The 16,523-nt window shown below is 44.1% G+C and overlaps 1 protein-coding gene and 2 long non-coding RNA genes across 4 annotated transcripts in view; all 3 read right to left on the reverse strand.

Moving 5' to 3' along the window:
• The window catches only part of PTPRT (protein tyrosine phosphatase receptor type T), a 1,142,536-nt gene that overhangs the window by 501,025 nt on the left and 624,988 nt on the right, over nucleotides 1-16,523 (reverse strand). The window lies entirely within an intron of this gene.
• The window catches only part of LOC129625959 (uncharacterized), a 115,318-nt gene that overhangs the window by 35,102 nt on the left and 63,693 nt on the right, over nucleotides 1-16,523 (reverse strand). The window lies entirely within an intron of this gene.
• On the reverse strand, nucleotides 9,308-13,479 carry LOC129625962 (uncharacterized). Its single transcript, XR_008701678.1, has 3 exons — nucleotides 13,390-13,479; nucleotides 11,114-11,221; nucleotides 9,308-10,938 (listed from the first exon to the last, which is right to left on the reverse strand). It is a non-coding gene; the product is annotated as an uncharacterized LOC129625962 (long non-coding RNA).

The following is a 16,523-nucleotide window of genomic DNA, read 5'->3' on the forward strand; positions in this document are numbered from 1 at the left end:
GGGATGCACTTGATACACACCACCCAGCATTATTATCACATAACGGGTTAATTTAAAGTACTGATGTTACTGTCCCAGGCTCTGAGGAGACATCCATGGAAATACAGATTAAAAACCCCTGCGCTCTCAGAGCTGACGCTCTAGAGTAGTCCGATACAGATAGAGAATTTAAAAAGCTTAAACATGAAAAGATGCTCAATATCTCTAGAGAACTGCAACTTAAAACTAAAATGAGGCACCACTTCACAGTGATCTGAGGCCATCATTAAAAAGTCTACAGATACCAAATGCTGGAGAAGGTGTGGAGAAAAGGAAGCCCTTCTACACTGTTGGTAGGACTGTAAACTGGTACAGCCACTATGGAGAACAGTGTGGAATTTCCTTTAACAACTAAAACGAGAGCTGCCAAGTGATCCAGCAATCATACTTTGGGCAATATCCAGACAAATATATAATTCAAAGAAATGCATGCAGCCCTATGTTTATACTATAGCAGCGCTACTCACAATAGCCAAGACATGGAGACAACCTCAACGTCCATCAACAGATGAAGGGATGAAGAAGATCTGGCACATACGGACAATGCAACACTACTCGCCGCAAGAAAGAAACGATGTCATCTGCAGCAACATGGAGAGACCTAGAGATTATCGTGCTAAGTCAGAAAGAAACAAATACCATATGATTTCACATGCGTGGAATCTAAAATGTGACAGATAAGTGTATCTATGTAAAAGAAACAGAGTCATAGACACAGAGTCTATGTTTGGGATTAGCAAGCATAGAAGTTTGGGATTAGCAGATGAAAACTATTATATTGAAGAATGTATAAACAACAAGGCCTTACTCTACAGCACAGGAAACTACACTCAACATCCTGTGACAAACCATAGTGAAAACGAATGTGAAAAAGAAGGAACATCTGCATAACTGAACCGCTCTGTAGTAAAGAAGAAATTAACACACCTCGTAAATCAATTAGACTTCAACAAAATAAATTAAAAACAAAACAAAATAAAAAGAATGACAACAGAGTGTGATGCCACATAAAAATAAAACAAAGGTCAGGGTTAGGGTAGGGTCATCAGGAAGCTGCAATGGGTTGAGCTACTGTTCAAAGTCCCGTAACTTCCTCCCCTCCAAGGTGGTTCTACATTCAGCCCCTGCCATGACTTGTCCTCCTCTCCTGCCCCAGACAGGGGGCTTGTCATGGGACCTGCTTTGGTCAATGGAATATGAGCAGACGTGACACACACCACAGTCAACAGGAAGGTTTAAATGCACTTATGTGTTTAGCTCAGTGTCTTGTTTCTGCCTTCTGCCATGAAAACTGAATGTCCCAGGTGAAGGCTGGCCCTACCCCTTGGGATCTGGTATGAAAAATCACGTGTAGCAGGGTCACAGCCTGCAGTGGGCCTGTGTCTATGGGATGTGTGAGCAAGGAAAAAGAACATTTGTTGTATAAGCTAACAATAATTTTGTTTTTGTTACCACAGTAAGACTAATCATTGTAAAATGATTTTTCTGAGAGGGTGCCCGTTTAGCAAAGATCAAAAGAAGAGAAGATCATACAAATGAGGCTCACAGAGGTGATGTAACTTCTAAAGTCACACATCTATTAAGAAGTAAGGACTGTACCAGAAACTCCTCCACCTGGTTGGTTTGCACTATCCTCTCAGGCAGGGACCTGCCTAGTTCAGATCACAAAAGTCACATCACCACAATATTTCTCCATCCCAGTTGGTTGGATACCTCTCTAAGGGGGCCCTAAAGTTACAAGCCCCCAGTAGTCAAACCAGCAGCCCCGAGTGATGTGAGGCAAACTTCTCTCCTGCAGGTGCAGGCAAGTGTGACTGAATCTGCAGCTGAATCCTTCCATCTCCTCCTCCTCCTCTCACCCAAATCTTGCAATAAGCCTGTGAGACAAGGCAGGACAGGGATGACCACCACCTCCCATTTACAGATTAGAAAGCTAAGGCGAGGACCTAAGTGATGTCCTAAAAATCATGCAGGAAGTGGATGCTGGGGAGCCAAATCCTGCTGTTTTGAATCCACGAATATCATTAGATTGCTAGAATGTTTACACACTTGATTATTCAAGCTTGTAAATGCTATGAGTTGGTTTCTTATTTCTATGATCCAGAGGAGGAAACTGAACTTCAGAGACATGAAGTAACTCTCAGAAGATGTAATGGCTTAGAAGAGCCAGATTAGAACCAAAGATTTTTTTCACCCTAGAAGCTGTGTGCAGCATGGGGCTCTGCTCTCCATGTATTTTTTTATGAAGATATAGAACAAGGGCTGTTGGTGACCAAACACACTGCACACGGGGGTTAGTTTGAAGTTTAGTGAGCATCACTGCTTAATCAATTCATCCCTAACTTGATGACAGGAAAGGCAGACGCTGATATGCAGGGAAAAGCTAGACTCTGTACATGTCATTGTCTCCATTCAGACAGGGCTACTGCCCACCTGGTTCTGAAACCACCAAGAGCCCCATGAGAAGGAATGAGTCCCTCTTCTTCGCTCTTCTGGACACATTTCCCAACTGGGAACTACTAGCATCTTGTAAACACAAAAGGCAACCCAGTGAGTCAGAGACTGGGAAGGTGTTGTTGGAAGCTCAGCTCTTCCATGGAAAAGCTATATGGTCTCGAGCAATGTCTCCAAAGGCTTGTTTGAAGTGTTCATTCCAAAACACATTCCTTGATTCATTCAGTCAATCCCAAAAGGGATTTAATCTCTATAAAGCTTTGCAAAATTCTGCCCTTTGAGGTGGGATTAATTTTAAGGTCAAATTGCCTATTTTGTGATATACACAGGGATTCCAAACTATGTAAGTTCTCTGGGAATCTGAAATCCACCCTGGATTCTGTCCTTGCCACCTTTCTTTTTGCTACCCTAGAGGCCACACATACAGGGAAGTAAAGGTGGTTGAAGGAAGCTCTGTTTGGGGCAAAAGTGATATGTATTTAAAGCACTTGTCAAAGTGCCTGGCACTTACTACGTGAACAACAAACCTGCATTTCCTTTCCCCATGCCATCCTTTTTTTTTTTAAAAAATAAACTCATTCAATATATTTCCAAAGTATTCTGATTTTCTGCTTCATGATGTCTTATTAAGAGAGCGGTAGTATGCGATCAGGAAGAGGATGGAATGATTCCTAGAGGCTTGGGGGGCTTGGCTGACATTACAATCCCTTCCACGGGGGCTCCTTTGAACCCTGACTTAAAGAAACTGGGTTCTGAGGAGAGAGAATGACTTGGTCTCCAAACATCCCTGCCAATTCTATTCTAAATGCAAATAAATGTCAAAGCTGAAATAACCATAGTGCAATTGTACTTAGCCTGTTTACTGAAATATCGGTCATGGCTTTGCACAGCAATTCCATTTTTAAAGTTCATTGTGCTAGAAAAATGCTGCAACTCCTTAATTCTTACTTTCTCATCCAAGCCGGGTAGGAGGTGAGAAGTTTTTGAACTGTATGAAAATCCACATGAGACATTTGAGCAGCATCGTGGAGCTCTCTTTCAGCATCTTGCACACACTCTCCTCCCTGAACTCAGAGAACGCTCCCACCCCCAGGGCCTGCCCTCATTCTGGTATCAAACATGAAAAGAGCATCGGCGGAAGCAGACATGGGATGCTGTCTTCGCAGCAGGGATGTTGAGCACCTGTGCTGCTGTCTCTGGAGATCAGGGCTCACCTGGAGCTAGGGGTTCAGCCCAGTCCCCTTACCTCGCAGTGTCGGCCCTTATGCCTTATAATGGATGCTGGTCAACAACCAGTGAGGAAGCTATTTTTTACAGACTGCCCCACTGGGCTCTCAGTCTCTGGCTTCTGGCTGGGTTCAGTTCATAGTAAGTGTGGGTGAGACAGAAGAACAGGAGGATGGAAAAGTTAAGACAAGCATTCTCTCCCTGCTTCTTTAGGTTTGGTCAGTGGCTACCTCTTTCTATAGCAGGGTTTCTCTATCTCAGTTCTAGTGGCATTTGGAGCTGAGTAAGTCCTTGCAGTGGGGCCTTGTCTTGTGCATTGCTGGATATTTCACACTGGCCTCTATTCCCTAGATGACAATAGCACCTTCCCCAAGTGCTGACTAAAATGTGACCAAAAATGTCTCTAGACATTGCTAATGTTCCCCGGGGGACAGAACTGTCCCCAGTTGAGAATCACCACCTTCACCTTTGTAAACAGCCCTTCCTCTTCCTTCCTTTGGTTGCCCACTCCATGTGCCATCTGCCTGTAGCTGGGACCCCGAGACGTGTGCATGTACATATCAATATGCATGGACCTCAATCTGGATTCTCATGAGCAACTGAGGATCTGTTGTATCCCTCTGTAGACTGAGCTTCTGGGGGACAGGAACCAAGGCCTATCATTTAGGACATCCCCACCCTGGAGTGTGTCTACGTGTCTAACTGGAATCCCAGGGGCTTCACTGAAAGCTTCTTTCCTGGCTTCCTCCTCTGTGCAAGGAGAGTGTCCCAGGCACTCTCCAGCCTCTTTTCATAATGACCCTTCGAGACTATGGGCCATTTCCTCCCAGGGACCAAAAGGTCTAGGAGGCTTTTGTGTTAACCTGTGGCTGGTGGCAAGTCCCCAGGATGCAGCAATTGCCTCGAAGTGAGATGTGCTATTGCCTTCGTTTAAGGATGGTAACAACTGCTTTTTCTTTTCAGAAATATAACCTTCGCTGCAAACTGCTCTTGAGTCAGTAAATACGTGGGCTGGTTTCCTTAGAGTTCCAGGAGTAGGTACCGGCCTTCCCCTGCAAACTCAAGCGGAAAATCACAGGCTGCAGTGACTGCCTACATTCCTAAGTTCTCATAAAGGGCCAAGGCTGAGAGCTGGAGGCTGGGCTGGGGCTCCAGCCAACAGAAGGAGTCTGATTTACTTCTGGACAGTTATCAAGGAGTATTTAATATCTATAAGGAGGCCCTCTGGTCACCATCAGTGTTCCATGCATGCCACAGGGACATCCGAAGACAAAAAAACTGGCACAAATGATCCCACAGGTGTGCACCTGTGAAGCCAGGTGTAAAACTCGCTGAGAGTCTAGATTCTTGGGTCGCTTCTCTAGCTCTGGAACTGCATGTACTTTTTGGCTTGTTTCTTGCCAAGACTTGTTGCTCATGGACTCAGTGGGTGAGGTTAGAACACTGGACTCCAGACCTCATCATGCTGCCTGCCTTTGCCAAGCGAGATGTGCCTCGGGGGCAGGGAGGTCAGGAGAGCTCTGCTCTTTAAGCCCAACATGCACGGACCTCTGGCTCATCATGACATGCGCTCCATGCCTGCTTCCCTACTTACCACACCAGACTTCTGTTGTCATTGCAATCTCACTGACTGTGATGCTAGTCACGTCAGTTGACTGTGGTTCCCTGTGTGCTCTCAGCGGTTTGAATCCTAGGCCTGCATCTTTATCCTACAGCTGATCGAGGTAGTCACAATTCTGTCCTCATCTGACTGACTGCAGTCCTGAAATCAGGCAACCCTGTTGTAAAATACCAACTCAGAACAAATCACACCACCTCTATGGGCTTCAGTCGCTTCTTCATCTGTAAAATGAGGTAGAACATTTTTATCCATTCCCAAGATACATTTTCTTTTGAGTTATAATTTGCATGCAGCAAAATCTACAAATCTTAAGTGACTAGTTTGATGAATTTCTATATATTACATATCCATATAACTGTCATCCAAACTGATACATGGAACATTTAGTCCCATCATTCTGGAAGGACCCTCATTCCCCACCTCAGGTAATACTACACCCCCACAGGTAAGCACTGTTCTGCCTTTTATCCACATCAGAGTAGGTCTGAACATCATATAAATGGAATCATATAGTATATACCCTTATGTTTAGCTTGGTTTGTTCAACATAAAGGTTTTGAAATTAACCCACATTATCAAATGTGCAAATAGCCTGTCCCTTTCTACTGCTAAGGAGTATTCCACTGTATGGATATAGTAGATCACAATTCGTTGATCCACTCTCCTGTTGATGACCATTTGGGTTGTTTCCAGTTTGGGGCTATTACGAACATGAAAGTGAAAGTCGCTCAGTCGTGTCCAACTCTTTGTGACCCCATGGACTATACAGTCCATGGAATTCTCTAGACCAGAATACTGGAGTGGATAGCCTTTCCCTTCTCTGAGGGATCTTTCCAACCCAGGGATAAAACCCAGGTCTCCCGCATTGCGGGTGGATTCTTTACCAGCTGAGCCACAAGGGAAGCCCAAGAATACTGGAATGGGTAGCCTACCCCTTCTCCAGGGGATCTTCCTGACCCAGGAATTGAACTGGGGTCTCCTGCATTGCAGGCGGATTCTTTACCAACTGAGCTTTATGTAAGAAAGTTTATGTATACTTGCACTCATTTCTCATGAGTCTAATTCCAAGGTCCAGACTCTAAGATTGAAGCGTCAACTTCATCCAAAATCCAAGTTTCCATTCGCATATGTGGATGCCCACAGGCACCTGGGATCAGCACGCTGAACCCCATGTTCACCTCCCTGACCTGCCTGACGACCCAGTCCGCCTCAGTGCAACATGTCCTCCTGCAACACTGCAGATCAGCTGCCCCAACCTTCTTCTAAGTGCTCTGAACATGCCTGGTTCTGTCTCCCCTTCCTGGCCTCTAAACTAAACTAAATCCAGACAACTACATCATCTTTCTATGGAAATATATTCTAGAAAGATTAAAGGCCTAAAGAAAAAAATCATAAAAATGCTACAAAATCTAGGGAATATGTTCATATTCTGGCCTTAGTTTTCAGAAATTATAATAATGCTAAAGATAAAACTGAAATAATGCTTAAAAGCTTTTCTATAGAAAGAATCCAAAGAATATATGTTAAAAACTAAATAAATTTGAAAGACATATTAGTAATATGTTATCCTTAATATGCAAGTAGCTGCTACAAAATAGAAAGAAATGCATAAAACCCCAATGGAAAAAAATGCATAAAGAAGAGGCAATTGGTAAAAATAGGGCCCAAAATACATGGAAAAGTTGCTTAACATGAATCAGTTTCATATTCAGGCAATTGATGGTTTGGGGAAATTTCACCTCTCACATATTCCTGATGGAATTATAAATCAATGTCTTTTTTTCCAAGAAGTTACTCCTGTGAAGAGTAAAGACCATTTAAGTGTCGTCAAGTAATTCAATTTCTGGGACTATATTCTAAGGAAATGGTTAGATATGTGCACAAAGACATGTAAAGCCTGTTAATAACAGAAGCGCTTGTAAGAGTTAGAAGCAACCTAAATGTCCAGGGATAGGGGAATAGTTAGGTGAATAATGGTACATAAATATAATGAAATAATATGTAGATCTTAAAGTGACTGAGTAAATAAATCTTATGGACAGATGTTCACACCAAAGCAGGTTTCAAAAAGTAACTGAATATATGACTCCAGTATTGTACACGTGGGTATGTTTGTATACACACACATCGACCCACAGCAAGTGTTTGGGAGGTACTTTAATTCAGGATAGGTTAATACCTGTAACCTCAGAGACTGAACATAGAAACTCTTATTCATTTTTTTTCTCCTATCACAGTCAAATATGGGTCCGCAAGGAGGCCCTGCTTCACTTGGTCGCTGAAGAGCCCTGGCTCCTTCTGTCAGTGGCTCCACTGTTCCCCAGAGTCTGAAATCCCCCACTGGGTCTTCTGCATCTAGCCATCAGAAGACAAGACAGTGGGTGTGAACCACTGTAAGGGCCGGGTCTCAGGGTGGCACAGCTCATTTCTACCCCTACATGCTACTGGCTACAATGCAACCACATGGCCACCCTAACACCAGTGGGAAGCAGAGGGGTACAGCCTGGCTTTGTGCCCAACAGCCAGTGTTTTTTTCATGTAAGGAAACAGAAACAGCAAAATTCCAAAGTGCTTAGGTCTGTCTAGAAGCATCCGGAGTCAACTTTGCTTTTTCCTTTCACTTTTCTGGCCTGTCTGGATTTCTCCCAACAGATATGTATTACTTTTAAAATAAGGGAGGAAAAGCCCAATCCATCTATTTCCGTTTTGATGGTCAGAGAGAAATTAGGCACATTTCTCCAATATGGATCAAGCTACAACTGGTGCCCTGGGTTTCCTGTGTCAGAACACGGTGTGACGGGTATCTGGACTGTCCCAAGGCTGCCCCTCACACTCCAAGAGACACAGACACCAGCCTCTGAAGCAGGTCAGAGCCCACCTGCCTGGTGGTCTCTCCATGCCTGGGAGACCTCAGGCTGAGAAGCAAACCCCCTGCAGCTTTCTGATAGCACCTGTATTGTCAGTCTAGATGCTCAACTCCATCCCATCACTCAGAAGAGCGTATGCCCTACAACACCATTTGTCACTGTCAGCCCAGGGAGTAATTACATTCCAGCCAGGAATCAACAGACACACGTGAGACGACAGGCAGACACAGTGTCTCTGGTACACTGCCATCCCCCTCATACCCAGCTGTGACTGAGCCTCTGGGCATAGATGCAGCCTGGAGCCTGGTGGGAAAAGCACATCCATTTGTGGACCCTAAGGGTGCCTCTCTTAACCTCTCTCATCTCTTGCTCTTTTAAGGGAGAATGAAGGAATCTGGGGAAAAGCCTTCCTCCTACATCAAAACTCTTCAGATAAAATGCCCTTGCAGAATGAGATGGAGATGCAACCCCGGGGCTCATCTGGCCAATCAGCCTGCTAGTCTGAAGGCCTCCTGGATCAGGGGAATGAGCACAGGTTGGTCTGGGTGCCAAGGCAGACATGTGGTTGAAATGCTACAACCCTGCTTAACAGCTGTGCCATCCAGGTTGAGTCCTGTAACCTTCCTGCCTATAAAATGGCAATAGCATTTGCCCTTTTTCAGCTTTTATTAATGCATTTTCTTCTGCTCCAAACACCCTCCTATATGCACCTGTGGCACAGGTCCCCAAGCCTTTTTGGCACCCAGGACAGGTTTTATGGAAGACAATCTTTCCATGGATCAGGGAACGGGTTGGGTTTTGGAATGATTCAGGCCCATTTACATTTATTGTTCACTTTTTTCCTATTATTATTACACCAGCTCTACTTCAGGTCATCAGGCCTTGGATCCTGGAGGTTGGGGACTTCTGGCATAGACAACCAGCTCTCTACCACATTCATTCTCCCCTTCTAAATGATACAGCTATGGCTGGGAAGTAGCTATTCCACTAGAGAATACATTTTCTACCCTCTTTTTTAGCTATGAGTGGCCTCAAGACCTTTTTTATTTTTTTAATAGACTTTATTTTTTAAACTGGTTTTAGGTTCATAGCAAAATTGAGCAGCAGGTACAAAATCTCCAGGCAAGTTTTCACTGATGAAAAGTGAGTGGGAGTGGCAGGCGGGACCTGGCTCTGCCCTCAAGCCCCGCACGTGCGCACCTCCACGCTCTTCCCGCCAGAACGCTTGTTGGCTGGAGATGACCAGGACGACCTAAGAAGCCTGGTCAGGGACTCTGTCCACCTGGGTCCCTGAGTGACTGAGCAGAGAACCGTTCGTCCTGTCTACCTGCCTAGAGAGCAGAAAGTAAACTTCACTAACTGCAAAGTGGTATCATGGATTGGATCCTGGAATAGAAAAAGCATTCATAGAAAAACCTGGTGAAATCCATATAAAACCTGGTGTTTTGTTAATAGTAACCTACTAATGTTAATGTCTTAGTTCTGACAAACGGAGCATGAGAATTCAAGATGTAAGCATTAGGGGAACCCGGGTGGAGAGATGGTGAGAACTGTCTATACCATTTTTTTTGCAATTTTTCTATAAATCTAAAATATTCCAACATTAAAATTGTATTAAAATAATTTTAAAACCTTCACATGTATGGAGCCATTCTGTTTGGATCTTTAAGTTAGTGCAGTCTAGCCTACCCTACCTAAGGCACACCTCTTCATCTCTACTGTTCCTAATCACACTGTCAGACTCAGATTTGGCATTTTCCCCACTACGAAGATTTCTGCGATCCCCAGGGGGTGAGGTGCCCCTCCTACTGCACACTTTCTTCTTCTGTCATTCTCGAGAAGCAACTAACAGATCTGCCCAGTTCTCAAGCATGCAGGAAGCCTTGAGTTGGGAGTCCCGTCTCCTTCACAGTTATAATATTCCTCATGCTGCTCTGAGATATTTGTCCAACGAGTTAATGTCAACCTCTCCTATTTGTTGTGAACATTTACTACGCCAACCGGAGCGAACCTGCTTCATTAACTCTGAAGTACTGCACAGATGTAGGGATGATTAATCTGTTGCAAAGCATTTATTGAACACCAGCCTGCTTTACAGTTGTGATGTATTTTTCTGGGGGCCTACAGTGTCTGCGTTGATACATGGTACTTGGGCTCATTAGTGTGGTTGTCTTAATTAGTATTGATGTGACAAAATGGCTTAAATAGTCAATTCCATGCTTTCCATCGAACACCCAATGACATTCCTGGCAGGAGCTTCCATTTACTGAGTGCCTACTGGGTGCCGAACAAGCGTGAGATGGGGGATTTCTCTCCTATTGTTTCACTGAAATCCAGCAGAACCCTCTGAGGTTGGTGTTATCATCTTCCACTTTACAGGTGAGAAAATTGAGGAGCAGAGAGGAAAAGGGATGTGTTTACAACAGCTCACTTTCTAAGTGGGGCTTGGTCTGCAAAGTCCACCTAAAACTCGTTTCTTTTCAAAACAGCATCTTGACATATGATTGATTGCCAGTCTCCACTAAGAACTGTCATAAAAAGAAATCCAATTTTTTCCATGCTCCTCTGGGTTGAACCTCAAATAAAAGCTGAATGCCAGAACTCAAACAAATTGCTGTAAACTGAAGTCCAGGTGTTGAACTGGGGATTGGAGTCAAAGGTGCTCCATCCAACCCACAGAGAACTGTCTGAGCTGTCAAACCTATGGGCCTTGAGAGGTCCTGGAGTCCCCTGGGAATAAGAATACTATTTCAGCATTACTGTGCTAAGCACTTTACACAAAGCATTATCCAACCCTTACAACAACCTTAGGTGGTAACTGTATTATTATTGCAACTTCAAAGATAAAGGAACTAAGCCTGATATATATATATAAGGTAACAATTACTGTGAATAAATAAATCACCATGAAATTGGATGTTCAGTGTCTCCTTTCCCAGTAGTCTGCAATCCACCTGAGGGCAGGGACAGGCTCTGCCTTGTTCATCTTTGGTCTAAAGCGTATATCAAAGTCCTGTACACAACAGGGGTTCAGTAAATAGTTGAACAAAATGAAAAGATCAAAGTCACAGGAAAACTACAAAATGACAGCATCTTTAAGACCTCGTGATTTATGTGACCATGTGATTATCAGTCAGGTCTAAGCTTGCACCCTACCTACCAACCCACTTCTACCTGCTCTTCTCCAATGACTACCACCCCCAGAGCACCCAGGGAGATCGATCTCCAAGAGGCCAAATGGTAATGAGTTCTCTTCAGGCCTCCCATCACTTGACCCTGAGTGAGCAAGGCTTGCATGTAAAGTCCCATCTGAAGACACTTAGCATGATTCAGAAGCCATTACCCACAGCCCTTCCTAATCCTTTTCTCTTCTTTTTTATTTGGGACAGGGGGAGGTGCATATGGTGGGTTATAACAAAGCTTCCTGTGTTTGCTTTTTAATTTTTTTAAACTTTATTTTATATTGGAGTACAGTTGATTAACAATGATGTGTCAGTTACAGGTGTATAGCAAAGTGATTCAGCAATACCCATACAAGTATCCGTCCTTTTTCAAAATCTTTTCCCATTTATGTTATTACAGAGCCTTTGCTAACTCCTACTATCAGGTGTCTGGGCAGGCAGGGCCCAAGATGACCAGTTCAACAGAACATTCAGACCCTGGATCCCAGTTTAGGCTCATGTGGGACCCAGGCGATCTGCCCACTATGAGTTTACAAATGGCGCACCATCAACCTGGCGAGCTGTTTTGTGCTGGGAAGGAAGGTCACTTACCCTTTACTGCAGGGCCCCCGAACGGCACACAAGGCCTGACAGGTAGAGCACACAGTTAACCCCCACCTCGGCTCAGAGCCTTTATACGATGCACGCACAGCACTGCTGGGCACAGAAGCCTGGCCTTACTGAATGCCTCACATGTGCTGGGTACTCTGCTCAAGACTTTAGAACCTTATTAGAAGTCCCGATTAGCAAGCCTTACTATTCCTTACTATCCCTTTGTAATATTTATAATAATTGCCATTAATTCACTTTTGCACATGTACATGATTATCTGCTTAATAGCTGACTAGCTCACTAAGCTCTGAATTGCACGAAAGTGTCTTGTTCAGAACTCTATGTCCAGCACCCATAGAGCATACTGCTGCTGCTACTGCTGCTAAGTTGCTTCAGTCGTGTCCGACTCTGTGTGACCCCATAGACGAAAGCCCACCAGGCTCCCCCGTCCCTGGGATTCTCCAGGCAAGAACACTGGAGTGGGTTGCCATTTCCTTCTCCAATGCATGAAAGTAAAAAGTGAAAGTGAAGTCACTCAGTCGTGTCCGACTCTTAGCGACCCCATGGACTGCAGCTTACCAGGCTCCTCCGTCCATGGGTTTTTCCAGGCAAGAGTACTGGAGTGGGGTGCCACTGCCTTCTCCCATAGAGCATACACCCCTCTCCAAAAACTGTAACAGCTGTATAAAAACATTATACGGTAATTGGTGCTGTCAGTTCAAAAATGACCACCATCCCTCTCTGTCAGGGCCTCTGGCCAACTGACTTTCTAGTTCTTTTCACTGAAGGAATGGCATGGCCTTTGGGCCTGACCATGTGACTTCCTTTGGCTGAAAGGATGAAGCAGAAGTGATGGTGTCAGTTTGGATACTAGGCCTCAGAGGTCTTGTCTATTCCCACCCACCTTCAATACCTCTGCCTTCACCGTGAGCATCAAGCCTTGATGAGCTCACAAGTGCCAAGAGAAGAAAGGGAGACTTGAGCACAGATACAGATCAATAGAACTGCACCAAACCCAGAACTATCCCAGCCACTGAGACCAGCTGACCCGCCAATCAACCTGGGGATGTGTCAACAAGCTCAGCTGGGATCCTGCGACCGGCATACACCAGAACTACACAGATGCTCACGCTTGATTTCTTACACAGTGAGAGCTGACTACTGCAAATTTATAAGCCCATGTTGCAGAAGAAGAAACTGAGGATCAGCAAGACTGAGTGATTTACAAGATTAATTAACATCTCAGGGTAAAGGCGGAAGTATTTAAATTCAGAGCTATGTTTAACACTGCTGTGATCCCACTACCCCTACCCCGTGTGGTCTTCCTTCATCCCTGGAAGGCTCATTTACATCTGACAGGACGCCCAGGGTGTGTCATCATTGTTTGGGGCATCTCTCCCATCAGCACCTCCAGAAAGTAGTACAGAGGTGACCCTTCGGCAGATGCTATGCTGAGTCAGGATATTACATCTGGAAACTCTGCTTGTCCTTGCTGAATAACTCCCTTTGACTCCGGAGCTCTCTCAGCATGGACAGATATTCTTCACTTTAATGTGTAAATGCCATTCCAAATAAGCAACCAAATCCAGCAGGTAGGGGAGCTCCAGGTGATTAATGCATCTCTCAGGTGGTGAAAACCACTTAATCTCCAGCAGCAAGTTTCTGACTCCACCAAACCCAGCTCTAATCGCCCACAAATGCATTGCCTGATGGGCCTTAATTGCTTAATTACCAAGGTGAGAGGTTCATAATTAATAACCCATTTACTCCTACATTTAGATGTTTCCAGGAAATGTCCCCAAATTTTTTTCAAGGAAATTCACATTATTTGTCACCTTACTCTGATCTCCGACTACCTAAGTTGGGCCTCTATCTCCATGGTTCTCAAACTTTTCTGTTCATAGCTCACTTGAAAAGACAAAGGAAAAGACCCCTCAGCTCATCTACTCTTCCCTGTCTCACTTTCCGACAATGAACTTGGTGATACGTTAAGATCGGACATGGAGAACGTTATCAAAATGGTAGCAGTACAGCAGTTCCACAGGAACAGAAGTAAAACCTAACAGAACTCTTGTAGATATTTTAATGCAAGAAAAAGAGTTACCAAAAATGAGAGCTAATCCAAGACCACGCTTAGGATGTACAACAAAATACCTTTTTAGAAAATTGTGGAGACTCCCACTATTTATAAGTGAGCATATCCACTGATACCTTTTTTAAGTGCTTTTTTTTTTTTTTTTTTAAGATACCTTTTTGAGTGCTGGCACTGGCAAGGCAGCCAAGACTTTCAGCAGAATAATGAATCAGATCCTCAGAAAGCTCTACTAATGAGCTAATCTTTTAGTTCAAGAACACACATTTTCTTCTCCCTTACAAACCAAGTGAATTTGGGGGTTACTAATAAGTAACTTTAACTGCTTGTAAAAATCAGCATCGATGGAAATGACTGCATGTATATAAACAGTGCGGTTCTAAAGATGTCCGTTTGTAGGTACTGTCCGGCCATCCTTGCTTGGAACCACTGAGTGAGGTTTTGCTTGTTCAGTGGGTATAGGGTCTGTCATCAGGAAGCTCCGACCCAGGATCTCAGACCACACTGCAAGAAACACTACTGGCTTTGGGTAGCAAGTTCATTGTCTCCAGTTAAGGAAGCAAATCAAATGATGTCCTTCATCTGTTATTCACCCCCACCCCTCCACAGCAACAGATGCTTAACACCTTGACTCCAACAGGTAAATGGGAAGTTAGGACCCATCAGCATATCCAGTCAACCATCTGCTTTGTGTCTAGAGTCCTTTGAACCTCACCTCATTCCTTCCAATCTCTGTCCACTCCAGGCAAGCTAGCTAGCTTTCCTGCTTTCTTTTTTTTTTTTTTTTTGCCAAGTTAATAGATTTTACTACATCAATTATTATAAAGCAAGAGAGTTGCAGAAAAACATCTATTTCTGCCTTATTGACTATGCCAAAGCCTTTGACTGTGTGGATCACGAGAAGCTGTGGAAAATCCTTCAAGAGATGGGAATACCAGACCACCTGACCTGCCTCTTGAGAAATTTGTATGCAGGTCAGGAAGCAACAGTTAGAACTGGACATGGAACAACAGACTGGTTCCAAATAGGAAAAGGAGTACTGTATATTCTCAAGGCTGTATATTGTCACCCTACTTATTTAACTTATAATGCAGAGTACATCATGAGAAATGCTGGGCTGGAAGAAGCACAAGTGGGAATCAAGATTGCTGGGAGAAATATCAATAACCTCAGATATGCAGATGGCACCACCCTTATGGCAGAAAGTGAAGAGGAAAAAGTCTCTTGATGAAGGTGAAAGAGGAGAGTGAAAAAGCTGGCTTAAAACTCAACATTCAGAAAACGAAGATCATGGCATCTGGTCTCATCACTTCATGGGAAATAGATGGCGGAACAGTGGAAACAGTGTCAGACTTTATTTCTTGGGGCTCCAAAATCACTGCAGATGGTGACTGCAGCCATGAAATTAAAAGATGCTTACTCCTTGGAAGGAAAGTTATGACCAACCTAGATAGCATATTCAAAAGCAGAGACATTACTTTGCCAACAAAGGTTCATCCAGTCAAGGCTATGGTTTTTCCAGTGGTCATGTATGGATGTGAGAGTTGGACTGTGAAGAAAGCTGAGTGCTGAAGAATTGATGCTTTTGAACTGTGGTGTTGGAGAAGACTCTTGAGAGTCCCTTGGACTGCAAGGAGATCCAACTAGTCCATTCTGAAGGAGATCAGCCCTGGGATTTCTTTGGAAGGAATGATGCTAAAGCTGAAACTTCAGTACTTTGGCCACCTCGTGCAAAGAGTTGACTCATTGGAAAAGACTCTGATGCTGGGAGGGATTGGGGGCAGGAGGAGAAGGGGACGACAGAGGATGAGATGGCTGGATGGCATCACCGACTCGATGGACGTGAGTCTGAGTGAACTCCGGGAGTTGGTGATGGACAGGGAGGCCTGGCGTGCTGCGATTCATGGGGTCGCAAAGAGTCGGACAGGACTGAGGGACTGATCTGAACTGAACTGATTATAGAAAAACTAGGGAAATGCACAAAGTTACAAACTAACAAATGCACATGCTTCAACTACCAGATATATAACAATGTATTTGTAACTGTTCAACTTTTAACATGTCACACACAGCAGGGTCAATTTTCAAATTTGCAATTTTCTACCAAATATTACAGCATCAACAGGGTCCATGTTATAAGTAGCTTCTCATAAACATTTTAATGGTGACATATGCGATGAGGAAGAAAAGATTACATTAACTATTTTCTTCTAAGGGACACAGGGTGTTTCTAACTTTCAACCAGCATAGCAAGGCCCTGACAACTACTGTAGTTAAAAGAACAATGCCCCTCCCCAGGCACCTCCCCGACCCCTCCTCCCCGAAGATATCCATATCCATGTCCCAATCCCCAGAACCTGTGAATATATTACCTTACACTGTCAAAGGGATTTTGCAGATAAAGCTAATTAAGTGATTACGTTAATTAAGTTAAGGCTCTTGAGATGGGG

This window comes from Bubalus kerabau, chromosome 13 (genome assembly GCF_029407905.1).
Source record: "Bubalus kerabau isolate K-KA32 ecotype Philippines breed swamp buffalo chromosome 13, PCC_UOA_SB_1v2, whole genome shotgun sequence".
Lineage (NCBI taxonomy): Eukaryota > Metazoa > Chordata > Mammalia > Artiodactyla > Bovidae > Bubalus > Bubalus kerabau.